We start from the raw sequence: 12,705 nt of genomic DNA, 5'->3' as shown, positions 1-12,705 counted from the left end.
GGTCACTCGTGCAGTCTGGCACAGTCTCTGCAGCTAAACACTGGTCCCTAACTGCAGACCTCTAGGGGATCTGACTGCTCTATTTTGATCGTTTGATCTGATGGGAGGGGTGAAGCTGGAGAAGCACAGCCTAACAGAAACAATGTTGCAGTTCACGGCTGCCATAGACTTGTACTGTGCTTTAATACAAGCCAATGCAAGCAATTTTTGGACAAAAATCTTATTTTTCACCCTATAAGACGCACCTAGGTTTTTGAAGAGGAAAATAAAAAAATATATATTTTTAACCAAAAGGTGTGCTTTTGGTGGGTTTTGAACTAATGGTGGTCTGTGGATGACACTATTATGGTGGTCTGTGGATGACACTATTATGGGGGATCTGTGGATGACACTGTTATGGGGGATCTGCGGATGGCACTGTTATGGGGGATCTGCGGATGGCATTGTTATGGGGGATCTGTGGATGACACTATTATGGGGGATCTGTGGATGACACTATTATGGGGGATCTGTGGATGACACTATTATGGGGGATCTGTGGATGACACTATTATGGGGGATCTGTGGATGACACACTGTTATGGGGGATCTGCGGATGGCACTGTTATGGGGGGATCTGCGGATGGCACTGTTATGGGATCTGTGGATGACGCACTGTTATGGGGATCTGTGGATTACACCCTCCCCCATAACAGTGTCCCTGTGTAAATAGTGACCCCCAATACAGGGGGTGGAGGCTGGCAACTGGTGTTGAAATAGTGGCGGAGGCCGGTGCAGTCACTGTACTCTATTACTCCGAGCCCCGCACACAGCAGTATTAATATGTAAAGTGTAGGCAATCCATATGTAAAGTATAGCAATCCTCTGCGGTAGCGCAATCCATGTAGTACTCACTATGAAACTCCCGTACTAGCAGGCAGGCTGGCCGGTCACTCCCTTCATTACGCACATCGTCCCACTTTATTTATGAAGCAGGCGAAGCGTGCGCGTGACGAAGGGAGTGACCGGCCAGCCTGCCTGCTAGTACGGGAGTTTCATAGTGAGTACTACATGGATTGCGCTACCGCAGAGGATTGCTAAACTTTACATATGGATTTCCTACACTTTACATATGGATTGCCTACACTTTACATATGGATTGCCTACACTTTACATATGGATTACCTACACTTTACATATGGATTGCCTACACTTTACATATGGATTGCCTACACTTTACATATGGATTGCCTACACTTTACATATGGATTGCCTACACTTTACATATGGATTGCCTACACTTTACTTATGGATTGCCTACACTTTTATATATGAATACTGCTGTGTGCGGGGCCCGCTGCGATTCCAACAGCAGTTGCCAGCCTCCAGCCGCTCCTCCCTCCCTGCTGATTGTGCAGCATCGCGGCCCGCAATATATCAGTGTTAGCAGAGTAAAAATGGAAGCATTCGCCCCATAAGACACACTGCCATTTCCCCCCCACTTTTGGGGGAGAAAAAGTGCGTCTAATGGGGCGAAAAATATGGCAGCTGTCTGGCAGGGTAAAACCAGTCAAAAGATCATTGTGTCTGTTTTTTTCCAACAAAACTCAGCTCTTCTGTAACGGGGCGCGAAGGCGCACTCTGTCTCCCATCAGCCGCAGACCTGCTGCTTAGCTTCGGGAGCGAGGATCTGTGTTCGGCCTTGTTCCCAGGGCGGCTTTGCTAGCTGGGAGGCTCCCTGCTCCTAGGTCTGCCTTGAGCACCGAGCTGATCACTCGGTGCTCGACTTGCCTGTCTGTCGGTCATGTGACGCTGGCCACGTCACATGACCCTCACTCCCCACTATAAATACAGGCAGCCTGCTGGCTACAGGTTGCCTGTGATACTGGTCCATTGGTGCTTCCTTGTTCCTTGGTTCTAGTCTGCGGCTGCTTGTTCTGATTGACTTCCTGACCTTGTGACCTTGACTCATTCTTTGACCCCGACTTCGTCTCATCCTTTGTATGTATTTGCTCTCCTGGATTGACCTCGGCTCTGACTGTTGACTTTACATTTGCCTGCTCCATTTGTACTCCCGCTTCTTCTGGTTCTGACCCTTGGCTTGTTGACCTTCCGTATCTTTCCTCTATGCACTTATGTAAGTAAGGGAGCGTCTCCCAGTTACGCCCCGTCGCCTGGGGCGGGTAGTGTAAGTAGGCAGGGACAGGGGTTGTGGGTGGAGTCAGAGTGCACCCTCTTTCCTTCCTCTCTGTTCCCTGACATTTCATAGTCCCTTATGGTAACAACTACTAGCTTCTCAATGCATAGACTGGAAAGTCTCAAAGTCTCTCAGTATTAGCTGGCTTGTGCATTAACCTTTCCACACTGCAGTGCAAATACAGTCCAATAACAATGCAAATGAACAGGATCTATTACCATAAACATATAAAATGCAGTTCAACATTATGAAACATAAATCATACTGCAAGTTAACCCTTCAAAGTGCAATAAAGTAGGATGCTGGTAGCAGTAATAAGGGCAGATGGCCACAAATGTCCAGACTCCAAAGTACACTCGTTCCAGGTCACTATACTCCAAACCCCTGAAGCACACTGCCCACAATTCATCACTGTGAACCTTTCTTCCATTTTAACTCAGATACTGGTTGGATGAAGGGTTTGCTTTACCCCTTCCCCGTATTCATTTTGCCACTTAGAGACCAAGCTATTTTTTCATTGCTTGGTCGGGCCGTGACTTCATTGTGAAGGCGTGTGGCCACCAGAAACGGGGCTTAAGATGCAGTAATGTGGGCTAAAAAATTTGCCAAATTTGTGGTGCACATTTGTAGCATGAGGCCCATTCACATGAACGTATTTTTGGTCCGCATCCGATCCGCAGTTTTACCGTACGTTTTGCGGAAAAGAATAGGCATTGTTACAATGTATCCGCAAAAAAACGGATGCAACAGGGACGTCGTCAGTTTTTTTTGCAGATCCTCATTTTGCGGACCTCAAAATACAGTTGTGTAAATGCACCCCAAGTATGCCAACTAACAGGTGTTAGACTATCTACCTATCTATTTAGGTTCACTAACTATATTGCTGAATGCATATAAACTAACTGCTTTACTGCTTAATACTATAATTTACTGTGGTTTATTAAAGGCGTTAACCCACAAAATGTATTTATTACCTATACACAGAATAGATAATAAATATGGAATTGCAGGTGGTCCAACCATTAAGACCCCACATCGACCTGAGAATAGGGGGGACAAGCTTCAATTCTGAATAGAACCATAGTGTGCATGTCGGTGCACCGCTTCTTTCACTTCTACGGGAACGATGTAGATACCCCCCCCCCTTACTTCCTTACAAGAAGATACTGACAAAAATCAACTTCTCCTTTTACACTCGACACCATTGTCTCCGTCCATCCATCATGTCCCCAGAGACATCCGTGTTCTTACTCTGTAAGTACCAAGATCTTCATGTATTTCAGTCCCGATCTGATGGTGAGCAGCAAGAGGGGGTGCAATAATGTCATATAAATAGAGGCCATAACTGCAAGTTACTAGCTGCAGCCTATGTCCCATCATATATATCACTGTGCATAATGTCATATGTGCACACTCGCCCTTTAACTGCATTACTATGTACTAGTCACATATATTGGGCTTGTAAGATCTGGTTTCAGCTTTTTAAAACTGGAGTTATGGAGGACATAGCTATATTTATCATGACCACATATTGCTGGAAATGGTATCACTCTTGGCCACTCTCTCACGGTGGTATTAGTCAGTATGTTCCATTGGTAGAGGCTGATTCTTGTCCTGATCTTGTCCGGCTTACAAGTGCATGGCTCATTTCAGGCTCTGATAAACTTCACAAGTCCTGTCCCTGTGTCTGATGGACAGAAATACATGTCCTCGTTCATGGACAGCCTGGCTTCAGAATGGAGATGAAATAATAAGCAAAAGATACGCAAACACAGTAACTACACCTTATGGGAATAAAAGAAGAAAAGCTGGCCTATGTAGGAACATACTAACACTGCCTGAACAGAACGTTAACATTATAATAATAATCCTTTATTGTACAGTTAAATAAAAAATTGGAATCCAACACTCTTAGAAATAGTGACTCCGGCTAGGGTGTGCCCCAACTGGTGGGGGGGGGGGCACTGTTATATCACAGTAACTGTTTACTATCAGGAAATAAATACCTAATAGATAAATTGCCTCACTATACCCTGATATAAAATAACACGGTGTCAGCGCGCACTCGCTGCAGTGTTACTATATTGTAGCTTTTAAACACAGTACACATTGCCTGCTAGCCCGTGACACTGACACTGTGCTACTGATCACTGCCTATTGGAATTCACAGATTATCCCTTATAAAACATAACCTTTATTAGGATTTATATTATTAAACATCTCCCCCCCCCCCCCAAGGAAAACAACCCAAAACAAAAATTAGACACTGTTATCACGGTCAGATGTAGTTTAGTTGATCGTCTTGTAGGAAGAGTGATGATGAAAAACTCGGGCACTGTCCCTATATGTGGCCCTGAGACTGTATACCCTGCCTACAATGACAGAATAGCCACCCCGATAGGGGCGATCCCGTATCATGAACCTCCTGGATGCCCTAGGATAGCCCTGATTCAGGATCACCTACAAAGATGGCCTATCACTAAATAAATGACCAGACTAACATGAGTACAAAAACCAAAATTGTGCACTTGTGATAAATGAAAATGTGAACACAGTCAATAAATACCAAAAATACCGCAACTAAAGCTTCAATGGTACAACCATGTAATCAAAGTTGTCCATCCATCTGTGGTTATGATGGCTGTTGGTAAAATAGTATATATATATATATATATATTTATATCAAATCTCTTTATATATGGTCCCAAGTTCAAACGCCTTTCGCCCTCTTCAATCTAGGGCTCCTCAAGGGGACGAAAAAAGGCAATACGTCACAATCGGTGTCACCAACACATACTCAGCACAGATCTAGTACAGGTTAGTCATGCCCCGTGTGTCAGAACATTGACGATAACAGCTGGGTACATAATCACTATATGTCCAGATTCAAATATGTGCTGAATGCATTTCTAGATCACATTGTTTATGTAAGCTAGTCAATTGCTGAATACATATTGTTTAAGCTGATTACATATCAATAAGGCTTGTTTTCCTTGGGGTGGGGGGGGGTTTAATAATTTGAAATCCTAATAAAGGTTAAGTTTTATGAGGGATAATATGTAAATTCTGATAACTATATTAGCTCAATGATTACACCCTTTGACGGGTAATTGTCCTAGCTGTGAAGTCTGTTTTTCAACTTATTTAACTGTAATATTATTTACACTCAATATCTTAGGAATGGCTGGATTCTTGAGTACAGAAATAGACAAAGACAGGTCGCTCTTGGAAGCAAATGAGATTTTTTAGGATAAAGAATTAACATTCACTAATACTACAACTCCATCAATAAAGACAACATTCAGGGACCTGTATAATATTGTCACCACCAGACATCTGAGAAGCTCTGACAGATGTTCTTCAGAACCTCCTGCTTGAGGTTCCTTTTGTTTTGCTTTCGTTTTCTCATCTCGTTAGCCTCTCTCAGCTGTCATGTAGTTGTACTGATTGCATCCCTTTAAATCCCTTCCCATACTGCATCACTTTTGCGGTTTATACAACTTCCTGGAGTGTGTGCATGCTGGATGCTACTACTGAGTCTTCTACAGATAAGTTTGTTCATTCATTTGTGTTTTCCTGTTTGCTGGATCCCAGGTGACCCTGACTCCCTCCGTATTAAGTGTAGGGAGCCGGTGGTCGTGTCCCCTCACTATTATAGGGTGTTCAGGTGTCATACAGTCGAGGAACGAGGATATGCAATCATCTACCATAGAGATTTTTGCATAGGCTGAGCAGTAAGGGAGAGAGCCAGGTCTGTTACAGGGCTTACCCTCTGGTTCCTTAGTTTCGGATCCAGTCAGTCGGATCTTCATTTTGTGTCTTCTAGTTTTCTGTACACCTTCCGTGACATATATGCATAAAGAATTCCTTAAGTCATGGTGGGAGATTCAATCCCTGGATAACTATATTAACCACTTATACCCCGGGCCAGTTTTTTCACCTTCCTTCCCAGGCCATTTTTTGCAAATCTGACATGTGTCACTTTATGTGGTGATAACTTAGGAACACTTTTACTTATCCAAGTCAATCTGAGATTGTTTTCTCGTGACACATTGTACTTCAATTTCTCTACTTTTATAATAGATAGTGATAACTGATATAATAGTTACTACTTTACATTTCCCATATGTCTACTTCATGTTTGGATCATTTTGAAAATGACATTTTATTTTTTGGGGACGTTACAAGGCTTAAAAGTTTGGAAGCAAATCTTGAAATTTTTCAGAAAATTTCCAAAACCCACTTTTTAAGGACCAGTTCAGGTCTGAAGTCACTTTGTGAGGCTTACTGTCACGGTGGCGAGTGGGGGAAACTCCCCACCATACAATGTCACCAAGTACTGAGCCATAGGCAGGGAAAAGGGAGCTGGTCACCTCCTAAAGCTTCCCTGAAATAGCCCTAGTCTCCTGGCTGAGTCGCCTTCAATGGTAAGGGGCCTCATACCCATGAACCTAAAAGTCTAGGAATCCCTGCATCGCCCTCAACATCGTGACAGGGCAGAGACCTCCTGTTCATCCATCACCATGGATGAACGGCGTCTCCAGCGGCCCAGTAGCTGACAGGGAGAAAGACAATGCAACCACTGCACGGCAGGTAAGAACACAATGTAACAACGGAACATCAAACACTTACCTGCCGCAGCAAAGATGGAACAACCATGCCAAAACAACCTGGACCCCCATGCGGACAACGAAGCAAGGTGGCTCCAGGCAATGCTGCTAGTGTCTTTAGGTTCACCCCTCCGGGAAACCAATGGGACACGAATAGGTTGCCTATTAGACCCAGCCTGAGGCTGGATCTCCTCGGCACCATAGAAGGCAGGTCGCGATGCCATGCAAGGCATTGGGCAGCCTCTGCACGGCATCGGGCTGCCTTCTTACACATCGAGTCCCCGCCACAGCAGCACGGGGACTCGATGCGCTCCCTCACCTGACACAAACCCCTTCTATGTCGCGATCAATGCAGACTGCGGCATAGAAGGGGTTAATCCGCCGGCATCGCTGTAAACAGCGATACCGGTGGATACAGCAGGGGCCCGGTTAACCGGGACTGCCGAGTCCCTGCAGTGATCCCGGGCACCGCTCTGATGCCCGCCCGATCACCATGACGTGCTATTACATCAAATTGCGGGAACGCAATGGCTTCCATGACGTAATAGTACATCATGTGTCGGGAAGGGGTTAAGAACTGCATTGTTCCTAAGGGGTTACGGATATTTATAAAACTGGCAAAACGTATCTGCACCTCTTAATTGTTATTAAAGTGGGAATCGGAGGTTACAGAGAGTTCACTACAATAGATGAGATTATTGGTTCTAATGACTTTACTAGGGAAGCGTCTAAATTATTTGATCGCTTCAAACCAAGAGGATACCCAGATTCCTGTCTGTATGAGGCGTGGGGAAACGGTAACATCATGGATAGAGGTAGACTTCTCCAATCTAAAGAGAAGAATGAACAAACTGAGGTGATCCGAATAATAGGGATGTTTGATACGGCATCCCATCAAATCCGGGAAATTCTTGGCCGGTACTGGTCTCTGTTAAAAATGGATCCAGATTTGGAGGAAGTCCTCCCGGAGTTCCTGGCTATTACTTTTAGACGTGGATGGAGTTTAGGGAATTCAGTAGTACAGAGCCACTTTGAAACCCCCATAAAAAGTACATGGTTGACTAACAGAAAATTTGGCACATTTAGGTGTGGTAAATGTAAAGCCTGTCAATACATTCATACAGGCGATACCTTTACGGATAATAAGCAAACTAAGATGTTTAGGGCCCGTTCCTTCGCCAACTGCAATACGATGGGTGTTGTTTATCTGGCCCCATGTGACTGTGGACTAAAATATGTAGGCAAAACTTGCAGAGCATTTAAGAAAAGGATTCTGGAACACATAGGAGATATTCGGAATAAACGCGATAAGCCATTATCCAGACATGTGATACTTCACCACCTCGGTGATCCCAAAACAATACATTCTCTATGATTGAGACCATTAGACCATCTATTAGAGGGGACAACGTTGATAGGTTATTAAAGCAAAAAGAGTCAAAGTGGACCTATACTCTTAATATGGTCACCCCTTCAGGCCTCAACGAAAATATAGATTTTTCATGCTTCCTGTGAGCAACCAGCCTAACCCCATGTGTCTTTTTCTATTTGAATTAATATCAATATATTGCCACTGTATGCAATAAAAACTTTATGGTGAATCTTTAAAAAAAAATTAAAAATTCCCATCCTTTAACACCCTAATACTTAATTTTGTTTACATCTTACCATGGATTTGAAAATATTTATCGGACCAGTATATTGCTAATTTATATAGATGTGGAGGCTGATACAATTCCCTCTGATTTGTTCTTTAACAATGCGATTTTGCAACCTGGTTGGCGCTATGGTTACTATGATGCCAACTTTCCAGTCATGTGATTCGATCTGATCTGGTCATCAGGAAGTCCCGCGCTACTTGGTCTGACTAGGAGCGGTACATGTGATTTAAATCGCTCACCGGGAATTAGACCCGCCCTCCACTCCATCTGACACGCTGGCTTTACCGCAATCCTGGCGTCCGTCCTACATCATGTCGGATCCCTGCCTGAAGACATCCCGCTGTGACCACATACATCTATCCCTAGCGGCATGCAAGTAACCATTGTTTACAGTGCGGACGCATGTGACTTTTTTTTTACTGCATATGTTCACCCTTAACCGCCTAATGGTGTATAATAATCTATCTGCATTAACCACTACCTGGTAGTACAACATGCATCTATTATTTCATGACTTGGGTGCCAAAAGTATGTTCTAGCTGTGGGACGCTACGGGTTGTGGGGTGACACCCCATAAGATTGGTATCTAGTATTTAGTATCGGATGAGTACTGGATCAGGCCTTGATACTTCCAATGGAGGGATAAAGAAATATACGTGACAAGCTCTATATTCGTCTATATCTATATTTTCAACTTAGAGAGCTCATTGGGTCTCATATAGTCACATCTGTGATCACACTGGTGGGGTAATTGTATTGTTGATGTCGTAGGGAGCATAACTGTAGTCAGCCTTATCCTTGTGACTTAATGATATGTAATCAGCTTAAACAATATGTATTCAGCAATTATGTACCCAGCTGTTATCGTCAATGTTCTGACACCCGGGGCATGACTAACCTGTACTAGATCTGTGCTGAGTATGTGTTGGTGACACCGATTGTGACGTATTGCCTTTTTTCGTCCCCTTGAGGAGCCCTAGATTGAACAGGGCCAAAATTTTGGTTTTTATTTTTTGTACTTATGTTAGTCTGGTCATTTATTTAGTGATAGGCCATCCTTGTAGGTGATCCTGAATCAGGGCTATCCTAGGGCATCCAGGAGGTTCCTGATACTGGATCGTGGTGGCTATCCCGTCATTGTTAGTTTACCTATAGTGGATGCCGGGCAGCGGGAGGAAACTGCATACACCCCCAAGGTCATAAGTGTCCAATCAGTGGAGGTCTGACTCCCAGCACCCTTGTTGATCAGCTGTTTGAAGAGGCTACAGTGCTCCTGTGAGTGCCATGGTCTTCTTGAAAATTACCAAGCACAGCGCTGTCTATTGCATAGGACTGAGCTGCAACTTGGTCATCTGACCAATGAACGTGATGTCACTGGCCTAGGAAGAGGACTAAGCGCTAATGAAGTGGTGCAGCTTTTTCAAACAGATTGTCGGCAGGGGTACTAGGAATTGGACCCCTGACCATCTTAAATTGATGGCCTATCTTGAGGATAGGTCATCAGTATTAAACACTCGGACAACCCCTTTAAAGGGATTTCCAGGATTTTGATATTGATGCCTTATCTTCAAGACAGGCTTTCAGTATCAGATTAGTGGGGATTCGATACCCCTCACCCTCGCTTTTTTTAATCGTAGCTCCAACGCCACAGCTACTCAACATTGTATAGTGGACAGAGCTGGTAAATGCAGCGCCGTTCCCATTCTCTTCAGTGGTAGAAGTGCTCCGGATACCAGCAACGATCATTGTGTAGTCCTGGCGCTCAGCGCTACAAGGCAATAGCTGATCGGCTAGGGACCAAGGCATAGAATATATATGGATATAGAAAAAAGGGGAGGCTCCTTCTCTTCTTTTTTTTTTTTTAAATTCTGGAAGAGAAAGTGTAGAGATGAGAGAAGTTCTCTAAAATTCGATTTGGCTGCTTTGCCAAATTTTACGAAAACATTTTTCGTGAAGAATTACTTTGTCACCGCCTCCTGTCATTGAACCCCTCAGATGCCTCGTTCATCGCTGATCGCAGCATCTGAGGTCCATATTAAAGCATTTTTCTGTTTGCAAAAAATAAAAAATAATTGTACTTGTCCATTTGATCGCGAAGAGGCTGCCATGGCCATCTTGCTTTAAGATCCAGCGCGAAATCTTGAGCGACGCTTGATGATGTCATCACGACATAAGTCACCGCGCACTAGATTTTGCATGGGATCTTCAAGCAAAATGGCCACGGTGACCTATTTGCGCTTAAATGGATGAGGCAAGTATGATCTTTTAAAAAATGTTATTGCCATTTCAGGAAAAATCGATTCGTTATCTCGAAGCACGAGGAAATTCGGCTTTGCGGCGAATCAAATTTTTCCTGAAATTTGGATCGAAGTCCACTTCGTGAACTCCGATTCGCTCAACACTAGGAAAGTTGAAGAATGTGTTTATGTATATATTAATTTATATATGGATTTACTAGTATCCTCTACTAATACAGTGGACATAAAAAGTCTACACACCCCTGTTAAAATGTCAGGTTTCTGTGATGTAAAAAAATTTATTGAAATCTTTTAGGTGGAGGGAAGAAAACAAAAAAAAATAATAATAATGTGGTTGCATAAGTGTGCACACCCTCTTTTACCTGTTGATGTAGCTGTGTTCAGAATTAAGCAATCACATTCAAAATCATGTTAAATAGGAGTCAACATACACCGGCCATCATTTAAAGTGCCTCTGATTAACCCCAAATAAAGTCCAGCTGCTCTAGTTGGTCTTTCCTAAAAAAAAATTTAGTCGCATCCTACAGCAAAAGCCATGGTCCACAGAGAGCTTCCAAAGCATCAGAGGGATCTCATTGTTAAAAGGTATCAGTCAGGAGAAGGGTACAAAAGAATTTCCAAGGCATTAGATAAACCATAGAACACAGTGAAGACCGTCATCAAGTGGAGAAAATATGGCACAACAGTGACATTACCAAGAACTGGACGTCCCTCCAAAATTGATGAAAAGACAAGAAGAAAACTGGTCTGGTAGGCGACCAAGAGGCCTACAGCAACATTAAAGGAACTGCAGGAATATCTGGCAAGTAGTGGCTGTGTGGTACATGTGACAACAATCTCCTGTATTCTTCATATGTCTGGGCTATGGGGTAGAGTGGCAAAACGAAAGCCTTTTCTTACGAAGACAAACATCCAAGCCAGGCTACATTTTGCAAAAACACATCTGAAGTCTCCCAAAAGCATGTGGGAAAAGGTGTTATGGTCTAATGAAACCAAGGTTGGACTTTTGGCCATAATTCCAAAAGATATGTTTGGCGCAAAAACAACACTGCACATCACCAAAAGAACACCATCCCCACAGTGAAGCATGGTGGTGGCAGCATCATGCCAAGGGGCTGTTGTTCTTCAGCTGGAACTGGGGCCTTAGTTAAGCTAGAGGGAATCATGAACAGTTCCAAATACCAGTCAATATTGGCACAAAACATTCAGACTTCAAGCTGAACATGAAGAGGAACTTATCTATCAGCATGACAACGACCCAAAGCATACATCCAAATCAACCAAGGAATGGCTTCACCAGAAGAAGATGAAAGTTTTGGAATGGCCCAGCCAGAGCCCAGACCTGAATCCGATTGAAAATGTGTGGGGTGATCTGAAGAGGGCTGTGCACAGGAGATGCCCTCGCACTCTGACAGATTTGGAGTATTTTTGCAAAGAAGAGTGGGCAAATCTTGCCTTGCCAAAATGTGCCATGCTGATTTCAGTTTGTTTTTCAATTGAGTTGTACAGTGTATAGGTCACATTAAAGGTGGAAAAAGTTCTGATTTATCTTTGTCTCATTTTTTTTTTTTACATCACAGAAACCTGACATTTTAACAGGGGTGTGTAGACTTTTTATATCCACTGTATGTGAAGCAAATTAACTGAAAAGAGTTGGAAGGGGAGTGTTGAAAGTGTCAGACCCCACTGATCCTGAGGAGAGGCCACCCTGGTCAGAAAGTCACTGCTTTATTACATGTGCACTTGCATGAACAAATAAGTATTGTTTCACCAAGGTAATTACAACCACATATTATAAGAAAATGTAGCCTTTAACCACTTCCCAACCAGGCGATTTTCTGTTTTTGCATTTTTGTTTTTCATTCCCTGCCTTCCTGGAGCCATAGCTCTTACATTTTTGAGGTTATATAGCCATATGAAGGCTTGTTTTCTGTAGGAAAAGCTGCACTTTGTAATGGCACCGCTAATACTACTTACAGTGTAGTGGGAAGCTAGAAAAA

The 12,705-nt window shown here is 43.4% G+C and overlaps 1 protein-coding gene across 1 annotated transcript in view; it reads left to right on the top strand.

Moving 5' to 3' along the window:
* Positions 1-12,705, top strand: part of LOC122921383 — an 81,205-nt gene that overhangs the window by 49,340 nt on the left and 19,160 nt on the right. The window lies entirely within an intron of this gene.

The sequence above is a fragment of the Bufo gargarizans genome, chromosome 11 (assembly GCF_014858855.1).
Source record: "Bufo gargarizans isolate SCDJY-AF-19 chromosome 11, ASM1485885v1, whole genome shotgun sequence".
Lineage (NCBI taxonomy): Eukaryota > Metazoa > Chordata > Amphibia > Anura > Bufonidae > Bufo > Bufo gargarizans.
The sequence above is the reverse complement of the archived record's forward strand: the minus strand, read 5'-3'. Positions and strand labels throughout refer to the sequence as shown.